Here is a 14304-nt window from a genome sequence, read left to right as displayed (position 1 = left end):
ATAATAATAATAAATATTATAATAATAATAATAAGAAGAAGAAGAAGAAGAAGAAGAAGAAGAAGAAGAAGAAGAAGATCATACCTGTACATGGAATTGGACGTGTCATCTGTTTAAAAGTATTAATAGAAGTGTGTTTGAGTGTATAATATTGATATGCAGTGTTTATACTGTATATTAGAGTTAATGAATAATTCTTAATTAACACACCCCACTATTTGGAGCCGTGGACAAGAAGCTAACATTAAAGTGCAACTTATTTAGAAGAATCGAATTTTCTCCAGAGTTGAGGACATTGGCACTGATTGCAACATCATCCGATATGGGTATGGCCTGTACACACACACACACACACACACACACACACACACACACACATTAATGCCCTGCCATGCGATAGCAGGGAGAATCCCCCTCTCAAAAATGAATTAATTTCATTTGCTCATGCATTGTCTTGTCATTGAAACTCTATATATGTTAAGAGTTATAAGTGTATTGTGTGCTCACGTCAGCGCTCCAGGCATAGTCAAAATTCACCGTCATGTTGTGTCTGTAATTCACTGAGCCATTAGAGAGGACGGTATAACAACATAACGGAGAGCCTTCAGTTAGAGCTGGGTTCATCCATACTACCACCTCCATTAACAGCAGCATACCTACTGTACATAGGAGGAAAACACCAGACAGACGAGAACGAGAAAGTCTCACACGCATGTTTAGTTACTGTGCTGAACATAAATTACTAGTTCTCTGATGTTTTCAGATTTCATGAAAGACTGAATTCTGAATTCTTTCATGTTTTCATTTTGTTAGCTAGCTCTGAATAAATTGAATTGTACTTACAGCAGATGGGTTTCCTGATCAAGTACATTCTGTTCCTTCAATTCAGTCTTTCTTTTGGTCTTCTCTCAGAGCTCCGTGTCTCTCCGTTTCTCTCTCCTTCTAATCACCAAGTTCTGGTTTTTGCAGAAAGTCACCCTGTGCTGTGAGCATTGAGGAATGTGTGTGTGTGTGTTACTTTAGGAAATGGAGGGTGGAGCTATGAAGGAGAAGGTAAAACCTGTCTTAACCCTAAACTGCTGTATTTGCTTTGAAAACTTTCCTTGATGTTCAACTGACCTTTCATTTGCATTTCAAAAGTCTTAGACTGAGCTTTCATTTAGTTAGAAAAAACAAAACAAAACACACATCCTGCCTTTTACTGAAGTAAGTTCAAGTTCAAGTAAGTTATTATTGATGTAATATATATGTGCAGACAGTTAAAGTTAAAGCTTCAGTGTCATTCGTACAGACAGTGGCCATGGTGCACAAACCATACTGAGGTAATTTCTATAAAGTAAGTAAATCAGGATTTTCAGAAAATCACCGTCTTTTCACCTTCATTTTCAGTGTGTAGGTGTAACTTGTGTGTAACCTCCATCCGCTTACCAGCTTATTTATGGCAGCTCATACTTATCTTCCAGTAACTTAACTTCCTTAACTGTACTCTCTGGTTTTACTGTCACTTTCCAGCTTGAAATGAAACATTTGGTGTGTTAAATGGGGTGAATAGTAACATAGCAAAAAGCAATCAGCTTCCAGTATCAATAAAAAAAAAAAATACTGCAGTGTGAACGTCCCAGCATTTTTACTCAAGTCAAGATTCTTTTCTCTACTAACAATTGACTCACACATCCCACACTCACTTAATCATCACACACAGACACATGTTGATAGAGATGCACATTTTATTGGTTGTCTTTAAGCATTACAAGGCATAAGCACTACCTAATTATAGAGTAATCCAGCTGAGTAATTTGTCATTTGCATACTCACTCCACGCAAGTACTACTGCTATTGATAATAATAATAATAATAATAATAATAATAATAATAATAATAATAATAATAATAATAATAATAACAATAATAATAATAATAATAATAATAATAATAATAGAGCTGATATGAACATGAATATCCAGTGTTCTTGTAGCATACAGAGCTGCTTATATATAATATTAAAAGTTATAGAGTATATAGATATAGATCTAGACGTATATCTACAAATCATGTGTCAGTGAAAATATTTAATTATATTATCATCACAAACATTTCAGAATGTAGAACATTTTTATACAGTGACTCATTCAGACAGAAGGTAGCAACACAGGCAGCATTACATCTAAGGGTCCTTATTATAAAGCACTCACACAAAAAAAAAATCCATCATTCTCTTCACCATAACATTAGCTAATGTTCCTTCTTCACGAGTTAGCTAACTCCTAGTAAGCTAGCTCACATTCCAGGTTGCCAGGTTTGTATTAATCACAAAAGTGGGATCATTTTAAAGCAAGGTCGTGGTTAGAAAAAGCACACATGTGGATGGAGTGTCTTCCAGATGATGATGACGATGGTGATGATGATGATGATTATGATGATGATCACAATGAAGACAGAAACATTGAATGGAGAGGTCAGTACAGGGACTGTGTGTGAGACAACAGAGAGAGAGAGACAACAGGGTCTGTGGAATACTAATAAATGGTGATGAAACTATGTTTATCTCCTTCATTCACAGGTTCCTTACCTTCTCCAGGTTTGCACTGATCTGAGGGAAGAAAAAGTAACATAAATAATATTTTACAAACTGGACAGGAGACATGCTTCATTGTGGTGGAGGAACAAACGTCCAGCTCAGATAAGCATTCACAAGTACTAATATTGTCAGGACTCAGCCCGGACTTTTGGCCATGTGCCTTTGTTTACGTTCCTCGTCATGTGTCCGCCCCACCTTCGTCTGCCCCTCCCTGTCTCCACACCTGTTCCTAATCGTGTCTCATTGTCTTTTGTATTTAACTGTGCCGCGTTGCCTTTTGCAGCGCGGAATCAACTGTTGTCTTTGTCTGGTCTAGTCTGTGTCATGTTTTATGGTTTTCGGTATTAAACCCTGTTTATTTGTCTATCCTGCATCTGGGTCCCTTTTATCCTGCGTTCGTGACAGATGATTCCGCCATACTAAGACCCAGCAGGATAGCGACAGCCTGGACCGGCCGATTGGGAGCATTTTTTTTTTTTTCTTCTTGGACCTTTTTTCCTGGGCTTCGTGGGTTTGGTGACATCGGTCCGCATTTTTCCGGTGAGGGACGTCGGCCCGCTTCTGGTTTCTCCGCGGGGGGCGCCGCCTCACTTCCTGGTTGCGGGCCATGTCACCAGCCCGAGTTTTGTTTTGTTTTTCTGTGTCCTGTGACATTGCCCCGCACCTGTTCGGTGGGGGGTGTCGTTTCGCATCCTGTTTCCGTGGAGGACGCCACCCCACTTCCTGTCCGCGGGGGGGGTGTTGCAGGCCTGTGTTTTGCATCCGTGTATTTTTTTTCTGTTCTGTGGATAATTTTTTTTCCCCCTGCCTTCCTTCCCCCTTTCCTGGTCTCTGAGCAATCAGGTCTGTGCTGAACTCAAGAGCTCTCGTTTACATTATTATAAACTGTTGTAGAAAGGACATTATTTACCTTTACACTATTTACTGTGCACTATTCACCCAAATGAGGAAAGGTTCCCTTCAGAGCCTGGTTCCTCTGAAGGTTTCTTCCTCATATCATCTCAGGGAGTTTTTCCTTTCCTTTGAATTATTACTAGAGTAGCAGTGTTTTCCACAAGACAGTGTTTTAACACAAGTCACGTGTCTTCTATATTACAGATACAAATATTACTAGTAAGAAGATGAAGAAGTAAAAGAGGAAGAACGTACCTGTGCACTGAAGTGTGGTAAACTGTTTAAAAACATTAATAAAAGAGTGTGTAAGAGTGATTTGCAGGGTTTATGTAAATCAGGATTAATTAAGAGTTACTAATTAACACACCTCGTGATATGGATCCATACACCTGAAGTTAATCCCTGAGAAGTTCCTGTTAAGAAGAATCCAGTTTGGTCCGTAGTCAAAGACAATATTGTTTACATTGTTGTCCTCATCCTTTATGGGTGTTTTCTACACACACACACACACACATACAAATCGTGTTCCAATAAGAAACATGACAAACTAAGGTGAATAATGCTGTATTACAGATGAAGGCAGTTCTCACCTCCTTGTTTCAGATGAATTTAATGCAGTGTTTTGTGGTGTTCACTGTGAACATCACTGACTTGTTGGTGAAGCTTTCAACACAACCCCAAGGAGGAACTTCAGAGTCCAGTTCATCCATAACATGACCACACCTACACAAGAGAAATGTACAACAGAGAGTTGCAACAGGAGCAACAGCTACTGAGAGGAAACAGGTGGTGCGTTCAAAAGATTGCTGAGTTACTTGACAAGACAGAAGCAAGGTCATGAAGAAAAGGCAGCTAACCTCCATTGGCTACTGAAAAAATCCATGCTGAGATGCCTCAAGGTATATAAGGGAACAATCAAGCACCTGTTTGATCTTTAATGAGCAACACGATTATTGATGGCAAATCTCAAGTTCCTGTTCATCCTCAGGGACATAACTTGTTGTCAGTCTTATCATCACAACCTGCCTTGATTTATAGAAAATGACCTGAAGCACCCAAAGAAAAACAAAAACAGATCGGAATGGAATATAATGGAACAATGGAATATAAAATGTGTTACAGATCATTTTCTAATGCTTTTAACATCATTGGACATCACACATAAATGTCTTGTGTCAAATCAAGTGTCAGTGTTTACTTCAGCCACTTTCCAGTGTCCTTTAGTCCATTAACAGGTGAACGAGCTAGACAAAGTTAGACAACACTCTCTAATTCATAGTCATCTGTTTAAAGCCCTCAAGACAAACTGCACAATCATTTATATTTATCTTATTTATGTGTTGTTTGACATGTTGGGCATAATTTCAGAGAGAGAGAGAGAGAGAGAGCGCCAGAGAGAGAGAGCGCCAGAGAGAGAGGACACCAAATTCGATTAGATTAGATTTAACTTTATTGTCATTACACATGTACAAGTACAAGGCAACAAAATGAAGTATTGTAAGTAAATGTATGAAGTATTGTATGAAGTAAATGTAAGTAAATACATTTCATATAGAAGATTTTCTAAACTGTGTGATCAGGAGACATTATTTTCACATGGAGACAAAACTGAACACATGTTCAAAACAGCTGTGCAGTCAGTTATACACACACACACATATAGCTCAGCATTTAATCCCGTCATCCATTCCAGTTAATCACCAATATATATACACACACACATATATATACACAACAACATGGAGAAATGTACACAACATGGAGAAAACTTTATTCTGAGGAACTGCACAAATGTTTATTGGCCCCAGAAACACCTTTTCACAAAGTGTTCAAATTTAACAGCATTACAATAGAGACAAATCTTCATCAGGAAGAAACATCTGAACTACTAAACATTGACAGTGAAACCGAGATCTGACAAATCAGAGGTTTGCAAAATCCTCAAAGTTTACTTTTTAAATATTGCATGATACATAATATTTGCTGTTATATTTTTGATGACATATAATAATAATATTTTTAATGAAATAGTCACAAATACCAGGATATTCATTCATTTTCTACCGCTTATTCGAACTACCTCGGGTCACGGGGAGCCTGTGCCTCTCAGGCGTCATCGGGCATCAAGGCAGGATACACCCTGGATGGAGTGCCAACCCATCGCAGGGCACACACACACTCTCATTCACTCACGCAATCACACACTACGGGCAATTTTCCAGAGATGCCAATCAACCTACCATGCATGTCTTTGGACCGGGGGAGGAAACCGGAGTACCCGGAGGAAACCCGCAAGACACGGGGAGAACATGCAAACACAAGGTGCAGGCGGGAATCGAACCCCCAACCCTGGAGGTGTGAGGCGAACGTGCTAACCACTAAGGATATTATTAATGGTAATATTATTCAATACTTTTACAAACTGCACATGAGTGTTATATATTACTATAATATAATATATATTATAGTTATCTAATCTAATACATAAAGTAATAATATAAAATATTAGATAATAATGTAATATTGATGTATATATATATTAACATATGGACAAAGTATTGGGACACACCTCTTAATTATTCAGCTTAATTCAGGTGTTTCAATCATACACACTGCCACAGTTGTATCGAGTTGTATAAATCAAGCACCGTACATGGTACGCAACCTGATCTCACCAATGCTCTACTGGGAGAAAGGGTAAAACTTCCTACAGAAACACTCCAAAATCTTGTCGAAGCCTGTACCCAGGGGACCAACACATGTATATATATATATGCACTATATATGCGACGTGATTAAAGTCCCTGTAGGTGTAATGCTGACAAGTCCCAATACTTTTCTCCATATAGTTTTATATGTACTATATATTTTATAGATTGTACTCATTTATATCTAGATATATAAATATACATATATAATATGTGATTAGGTTCCAATGTCTGGATCTTCCTGGTTTTACGTCTGGTCCGAGATCATTTGGACACGCTGCATTTCAACATCAGTGCTGTTGACACTGCGACGGCTCCCGTAATGGACAGAGAAACAGAAACAGTTTAATCACTGATAAATAAAGTGATTACTGATTATTGGGGTTCAAGGCCCAGCACAGCCAAGCTGCCACTGCTGGGCCCTTGAGCAAGGCCCTCAAACCTCCCTGCTCCAGGGGCGCTGTATTATAGCTGCCCCTGCACTCTGACCCCAACCTCTTCAGTTGGGGTATCTGAAGAAAAGAATTCCACTGTGCTGTAATGTATATGTGGCGATAATAAAGGCTTCTATGCCCCGTTCTATTCTATTCTATTCTATTCTATTCTACTGAAACACACACACACACACACATGCACCCATCTCCCAGACTATATACTGAACTAGTTAGCGGTGATTTTGAGGGAGTGTTTACTGTGTGTGTGTGTGTGTGTGTGTGTGTGTGTGTGTGTGTGTGTGTTAGGTATACCTTTGACAGCACTTGCGAACCAAGAAAACAATGAGGGTGAGGAGTAAGATGGAGATGACACAGATACCGATAACGATACCGATGTTGATTGAAGAGATCCCATTTTCTAAAAGAGTGAGATAGAGATAGAGAGAGAGAGAGACTATAAAATAATACACTACACACAGTAAGGGTAATGAAGCTACAGTATTCCGGGGGTATTCTCAGTACGCTCTTCTGTAAGGGTCACAGAATTCATCTCATTTTTTAAAAAGAGTTGCTAAGAGCTAATAATAACAATATAAACAAATTCAATATAATATAAACATAAACAAATTCTTGTTCAGGAGAAACAAGAATCAAACCCTGTGGTGTGAAGTAGTAAACACACACAGAAAACACATTTCACCTTTTGATATTTAAGCACTTTTAAAACCTGATATCTTACACCAAACCGCTGAGGTTTCACGAACTGTTTCAAGTCTTTACACTGGTGTTTATTAAGCCCAGCAACTTCCCCCATCAACCACAGGCGTGTCACTCCTGTACGAGCTAAATAACTTTTATGTAACAACAGAGGGGCGGCCACAAAAACCAGACCAGCCGAAACCCACCAGCCCCCCTAAACACACACAGACACACACCTCCTCCGAAGCCTATGCTGCACTTGGAAGGATCAACACACGCAAGGCTGCTGGATGAGATGGTATCCTGGACGTGTGCTTAGAGCATGTGCAGAACAGCTCGCATGGGTTTTTATGGACTTGTAAAATCTTCATCCCTTGCCCTAGTGACTGTGCTAATGTGCTTCAAATCCACCTCCATTGTTCCAATTCCCAAAACACTCCAACCAAATGTGCCTGAATGACTACCGTGCAGTAGCACTCACACCCAATATTATGAAGTGCTTTGAGTGACCGGTCCTCGTAAACCTTAATAACTGCCTTCCACCCACATTGGACCCCCATTAGTTTGCCTACCACAGCAATAGGAGTACAGAGGATGCACTCTCTTTAGCCTAGTGGTTAAGGAGTTGGACTACTGACCGAAAGGTCATGAGTTCAAATCTCAGGTCCACCAAGGGCCCCTGAGCAAGGCCCTTAACCTAATTTCTCAGTTGTATAAATTGAAATAAAATGTACATGTAAGTCACTCTGGATAAGGGTGTCTGATTAATGCCAAAAATGTAAATGTTTTGACCACCAGACCCCAGCATGTCAGATCAAGCCACATTCACTTTGCCACCATCACCATTAACACAGGTGTACCACATGGCTGTGTGCTGAGCCCATTCCTCTATTCCCTATTCACTCATGACTGCAGGCCTGTGCATGGATCTATGGGAACTGCACAGCGACTGACCTCAAGGCACAGCAACGGGTGGTGAAAACCGCACAGCACATCACATCACAGGATCTTTATTTCTCCCACCCTCAAACCCCTTAGACAGTTTGTCCCCCTTCCCTCCTAAGTCGTCACCCCCCGCCCACCCACCCACCACCACCCCAACACCTAACCAAGAACACGAGTGGAAATGTAATTGAAACAGTACCTGATATCTTTGCAGGGAGGTTACAGTCACCTGCAGGAACAAAAACAGAATATATTCTTTATTATATTAAACATTTTCAAAATATTTCAGCCTTTTTAATTCAAATACTCAAACAAGCTCTTTTTAATCATCTGTGGTTTTGAGGGAAACCTCAATAGGATTTTGGAGATAGTGATAATAAATTACCTGTACATGGAATGTTCTTGGAAATCTGTTTTCAAAATGAACAACAGTGTTAATGTGAGAATGTAAAGACTGTTATGAAGGTGAAATTTGATGAAAATGAATGTAATCTGACAGACAAACCCCATTCTGAGGGCACTCAATGGTACACACAACCATGTCGTAACATTCTCTCAGGATATAACCGCCTTTTACTGGATGCACAACGTAGTCGTTATGCATGTTTCCTTCATCATCTACAATAACTGTACCCTAGACACAAACAAACACAAACAAACACAAACACACCAAGTGAACATGTTTGAGAGCATGGGATCCTGCCACTGGACCAACAGAGGAGACAACATCTTAGTAAACCATATGCATTTATGTATATACATTATTTTTCACATATATTTTCATATTTTATATAGTTTTTATATAGTTTATACTTCTATACTTTTTTTTTGGTTTTTAGTTGCATTCCTTTTATGCTTGAATACTGGACAGATGCAAAAAGCATTTCACTGCATATCATACCTGAAGTTTCCTTCTTATCTATTTTTACGAACTGACAGCAGGAAGTTAGTGTGTAAAACACTGATCGAAGGGCTGGATGACTTTAACATAGGCTTTAACAGAGGAACAAAAAACTGTGTGTGTCTATGTGTCTATGTGTGTGTGTGTGTGCATGGTTTCCAAATTCAGAAACAGAAAAATTTCTTGACAGTGTTTGTTTAAAGAGCAGTGAATGTTAAGATGTTTGAATCATGTTAAGACACAATAGACAGAGCGTTTCCCTCGGCTGTGTAAATAAGTAAATGCCACTTAAATTACGCTGAGCAGTAAAAGTTGGAACAAGCTTCTAAAGTCTTACGTACGTTTTTGGTCCATAGCGTAATCCAGCCAGTAGAAATGGTGTCATTCAGCGTGTAGGACACAGATCCGTTCTCCAACGCATTCATGATGCACTGGAAGTTGTAATCAGAGAAAACCGCTTCTAGCAGAGCGTACACTACAGGGAGGAATGTAAGGGATTAGTGTTTTATCATTACTTGAACAGACACATTACAGATTGTGTAACCTAATGTGGGTGTGTTTTATTTCATGTAGTTTGATGTATCAACATTACAGACCACAAAATAGAGATAATGTAGCGTGTAATGTGTAAATAATATCCTCTTTATCGTTATCATAACTTAAGAGATCACTGGTAAGTAATCGCATGTCTTGTCCCCAAGGTTCTTTTTTTAAGCTATTTTACCAACAACAACAAAGATCCACGCATCCATTGTTCTGAAGATCGCTGTGTTCGTGATGACTCACTGAACTTTAACAACCTTTCAAAATGAAAACAATGAGCTAACACCGCTATCCCTGGTGCAGTGAAAGCAGTAGAAGTGTTTGAGTAGTATCAGTGTTAACAAGCTGACATAATTTCACTTCCTCATAAAGGCATTATTACAAACTGTGATTTTTCTCTAACTTATAACTAACTTGTAACTACAAGATATGTAAAGAGGCGAGTCAATAAACAAGTCCTGGTGACTGCTGGCAGAGAAATTACAGCTGATTTACAACCTGAAAGTCATAACAGTTGAAACTGTAGCCATCTTAATAATTCAATAGATTTGGATATTGTTTAGACCCCAGTAGCAATTAAAAAGGGTTTAGCAACAAATCTAGTGACTTATAGAGCAGAAAATCTAGAAACTGATCTAGAAACTAGATTATTCACATCATTCACACTCGATCTCAAGTTTAATAAGAATGGTGCCAATAAAGTGGTCCAAATATGGAAAAAATATACTGGGAAAAGGGAAAAGAATTTTAAGACTGGATTCATCCCTTTGTTGGTGATAAAAGAAAAGCTTTGTGGCGGTTCTGTAAGGCAGAGATTCGTGCTCACCATTCAGACCTCCTGCAACATGCTAACACAGACAAACACAAGAGAAATGCTAAGCCATTTTCTACAACATGTCTGACATTTACTTTGGCAAAATTAAATTAATTTGTTTTAGTAGTTATAATTTGATATGTTGTTAATTGTGGCCGCAACATACTAATAGTAATATTGGGCTTGTTTAAAAAGCTGTGGTTGCTTTTTTGTCTTGCAAGAGTTAACTTTAGTGTTTAACTGAAAAACAGGTAAAGTGTCTAGAAATAAGGTTCACATAACTGTAGACCCAGGTAAGCTAAAGGAAGGAAAACCTGTCAGAAAGTTTTTCCTGAATATTTATAACGGATATTTATAATTTTACTGAAAAGAAAACGTATTTAAAATTAGTTTATACAATTAGAAGAAGGAGTGTTAGATTAAAACAGGATTTCAGTTCATATTAGCTAGTCGGCTAGTGAGTTTGTTAGCTAACAGTAGCACATCAATTATTAACAGATTTATTTCTTTATTTTTAGATAGTCAGAGAAGGAAAACACGGATTTAGATTTGTGTCTCGGATTGTAAGATAGCTAATACTCAGGGAGAATTGAATTAAATCAAATGAACGCACAGAAAAACAAAGAAGTTCATGGAAATCGAAAGCAACACTCGAGTCTGACGTCATTATTATTTTTTAATTTATTTATTTTATTTCCTCTCTCCCTGTCCTTAAGTCTCCGTAAAGAGGATAATGACTTTATAATTATATATTAATAATCTGCGCAACACGACATTCCTTAAGTCGAGTCTCCGGAAGCGCGCGCGAGTCTTTTGCCTTGCACATATGCATAAACTTTAGTTTATAAAGTGCTACAGATCCATGTAGGTGTTTTAAACAAGTTAAATCGCAAGCTTGATTACTCACCGAGAACGAAGAGGGGGTTTAAAAGCTGCATGTCTGTATGTTGGTGCTCAGAGATCTTTACTGTACTAGATGGTATTGTTAAGTGTCTGCAGTGTGAGACGCTTCCCTATATAGCTTCCCTATTTCAGTGACGGCAGGTGAATCAAGTGAATCGATTCGAATCAATTGGAATGAACAATTCATTATTTTGGTATTGCACCGATTAGTGATTTAAAACTTCTTTTTGTTTGTTTTTACCTCTCTTTACCTCACACCTCAAGCTTTTTTAGTATGTTACAGAGAGAGAGAGAGAGAGAGAGAGAGAGAGAGAGAGAGAGACAGAGAGAGGAGAGAGAGAGACAGACAGACAGACAGACAGACACAGAGAGAAAGAAAGAGACAGACAGAGCGAGACAGACACACACACACACACAGAGAGAGAGAGAGAGAGAGAGAGAGAGAGAGAGAGAGAGAGAGAGAAACAGAGGGAGAGATAGAGAGAGAGAGAGACAGACAGACACAGAGAGAGAGAGACAGACAGACAGACAGACAGAGAGAGACAGACACAGAGAGAGAGAGATTGAGACAGACAGACAGAGAGATAGAAGAGAGACAGACAAAGAGAGAGAGAGAGACAGACAGACAGAGAGAGAGACACACAGACAGACAGACAGACAGACAGACAAAGAAAGACTTTTTTTTGTTAGCTTAATTAAAAACCTTTACATAGGTCATATTATACATGTGGTCAGGGTGACCCAATAAATAGTAAAATAAATATTATTTCAATATATCTGGTTAAGTATGGAAAAGAAAGGTTTAAAGTGCAAATAAATAGATACAAATATCAAATAAATAAATAAGTGAATAAAATAATAGTAAAAAAACAACTTATGTTTCGAGATAGAAAATGTGCAAAATGGAGCTCTTCATCTTTTAGATAGCACAGTGCTTTTCTGTGGCACCAGATTTTTTCCCAAACACTGCAAATTTTTAGTTTTCTTATAGAACTGGAAATCAACTAAAATCCTGGACTTTATCATTGCTGTTGTTATCATTAAAACATTGTGACTGCCTTTCTGCTCTATCTTATTTCTCCTGCTCATGTAAATCGGCATTTTTGCTTGGCCCACAGTGAAATTTAAAAGTCAACTTTTATTTATTTTATTTATTCTGTTTCCTTTCTCTGTGTGTATTTTACTCCCAGAATAATAGTTTGCACTAAAAAACGTCAATTCAAAGCTTCAGACGTGCAGCTACTCTCTCAGCATTGTTGAGGTCTGGTCCAGCCAGATCCACCAAGTGCCCTAGCGTGAAGACACCAGATGTGAGGAGAGTCTGCGTGAGGTTGCTGTCTGTAATGTGTAGGCGAGCTCCATGGATGAGGGGTTCTTCCAGCAGCCAGTATAAAGAGTCTTTGGTAGTGGTTCTCTGTATCTTAAAAAGTCTCCACACTTTAAAAAGATTGCGATAAAAAACAGGTAATTTGGAGGTAGTCAAGCTTCGAGGGTTCATTAAAAACAAATGTTTGTCCAGTCCCATGTCACCATAAGTTTTTAAAATAGTACTGGTCATAGGTTTCCAACTAAAACACATAGAACTAGTTAAAAACTTCTGTAAAAACTGTAAGTGAAAACCAGGGGTTCTGCTCTGTAGGTAGACTACGCCTTGCCCACCGTCTTCTTTAGGTAAATATAAAACACTTTGAGGTACCCAGTGTAACCTGTCCCAAAAAAAATGTAGTAAAATTGACTGGATTTTGGTTAAAAGTGTAATCGGCTGGTCTAAACATGCTAATTTGTGCCAAAGTGAAGATGCTACAAGGTTGTTTTGGCACATTAAAAGACAACTGCCCTACTAAAAGGGCTTCACTTTTGTTCCAATTTATTTTTACTGAGGATATAAAACCAAAGTCTCTAGCGATGTTGTGAACTGTGTCAATGTCACTCTGTTCATCTACCATTATCACTATATCATCAGCATAAGCTGACAGACGGAAAGTATTCTGACATCCAGGAATCAAGAGAACTTTCAGTTCAGTTCTTAATATATTTAAAAAAGGTTATATGGCTAAGGCGTAGAGCATACCTGACAGAGAGCAACCTTGTCTTACACCTCTGCATACTTTAAAAGGAGCACATAAGCCGCTATTAACCTTCAGCACACTCTCAATGTCACAGTATAAAACACGTATTTTGTCAATAAAATCAGGGTTCAAACCAAAAGACAAGAGTTTTCCATAAATAATCATGTTCTACTTGGTCAAATGCTTTCAAATACATTTAACACATCCAAAGTGCACACACACAGCAGTGAACACACACACACACCCAGAGCAGTGGGCAGCCATTTATGCTGGGGGGTTCGGTGACTTGCTCAAGGGCACCTCAGTCGTGGCTGGCCCGAGACTCGAACCCACAACCTTAGGATTACGAGTCAGACTCTCTAACCATTAGGCCATGACTTGCCCCAGACAGACACAGAGAGAGAGGACAGACAGACACAGAGAGTGAGAGCTAGAGAGCGAGAGCGCAAGAGAGAGAGAGAGAGAGAGAGAGAGAGAGAGAGAGAGAGAGAGAGAGAGAGAGAGAGAGAGAGAGAGAGAGAGAGAGAGAGAGAGAGAGAGAGAGAGAGAGAGAGAGAGGTGGTTTACTCTGTTGTCCTCTGTGTTCTGTTTTACATGTACACCTCTGTTTTATATTTACAGTCGTATATTGTAATAGAAACAGTTGTGGGTGTGAGAAAAGAAAGTGTAACCAGGAATTGAGATGAAAATTGAGAGTGAAAGGTTGCAAATATAACAGAGAACAAAGGCTTTTTAAATACTTTAAACACTACCTCAGTATTAAACCCAGCCTTAAAGCAAGATATCACAAAATAATTATTCCAATTATAATTTGGA

General features: G+C 38.7%; 1 long non-coding RNA gene across 3 annotated transcripts; it reads right to left on the bottom strand.

Moving 5' to 3' along the window:
- Positions 1-1971: 1971 nt before the first annotated feature.
- Positions 1972-4449, bottom strand: LOC132846332 (uncharacterized). 3 transcript variants are annotated; one of them, XR_009648491.1, is made up of 5 exons: positions 4330-4449; positions 4063-4195; positions 3728-3965; positions 2570-2590; positions 1972-2468 (listed from the first exon to the last, which is right to left on the bottom strand). It is a non-coding gene; the product is annotated as an uncharacterized LOC132846332 (long non-coding RNA). The 3 variants fall into 3 exon arrangements; XR_009648492.1 differs by lacking the exon at positions 4330-4449 and having other exon boundaries at positions 3728-3749; positions 3840-3965; positions 4063-4264; XR_009648490.1 differs by lacking the exon at positions 4330-4449 and having other exon boundaries at positions 1972-2590; positions 3728-3749; positions 3840-3965; positions 4063-4264.
- Positions 4450-14304: the final 9855 nt, after the last annotated feature.

This window comes from Tachysurus vachellii, chromosome 5 (assembly GCF_030014155.1).
Source record: "Tachysurus vachellii isolate PV-2020 chromosome 5, HZAU_Pvac_v1, whole genome shotgun sequence".
In the NCBI taxonomy this organism is placed as follows: Eukaryota; Metazoa; Chordata; class Actinopteri; order Siluriformes; family Bagridae; genus Tachysurus; species Tachysurus vachellii.
The sequence above is the reverse complement of the archived record's forward strand: the minus strand, read 5'-3'. Positions and strand labels throughout refer to the sequence as shown.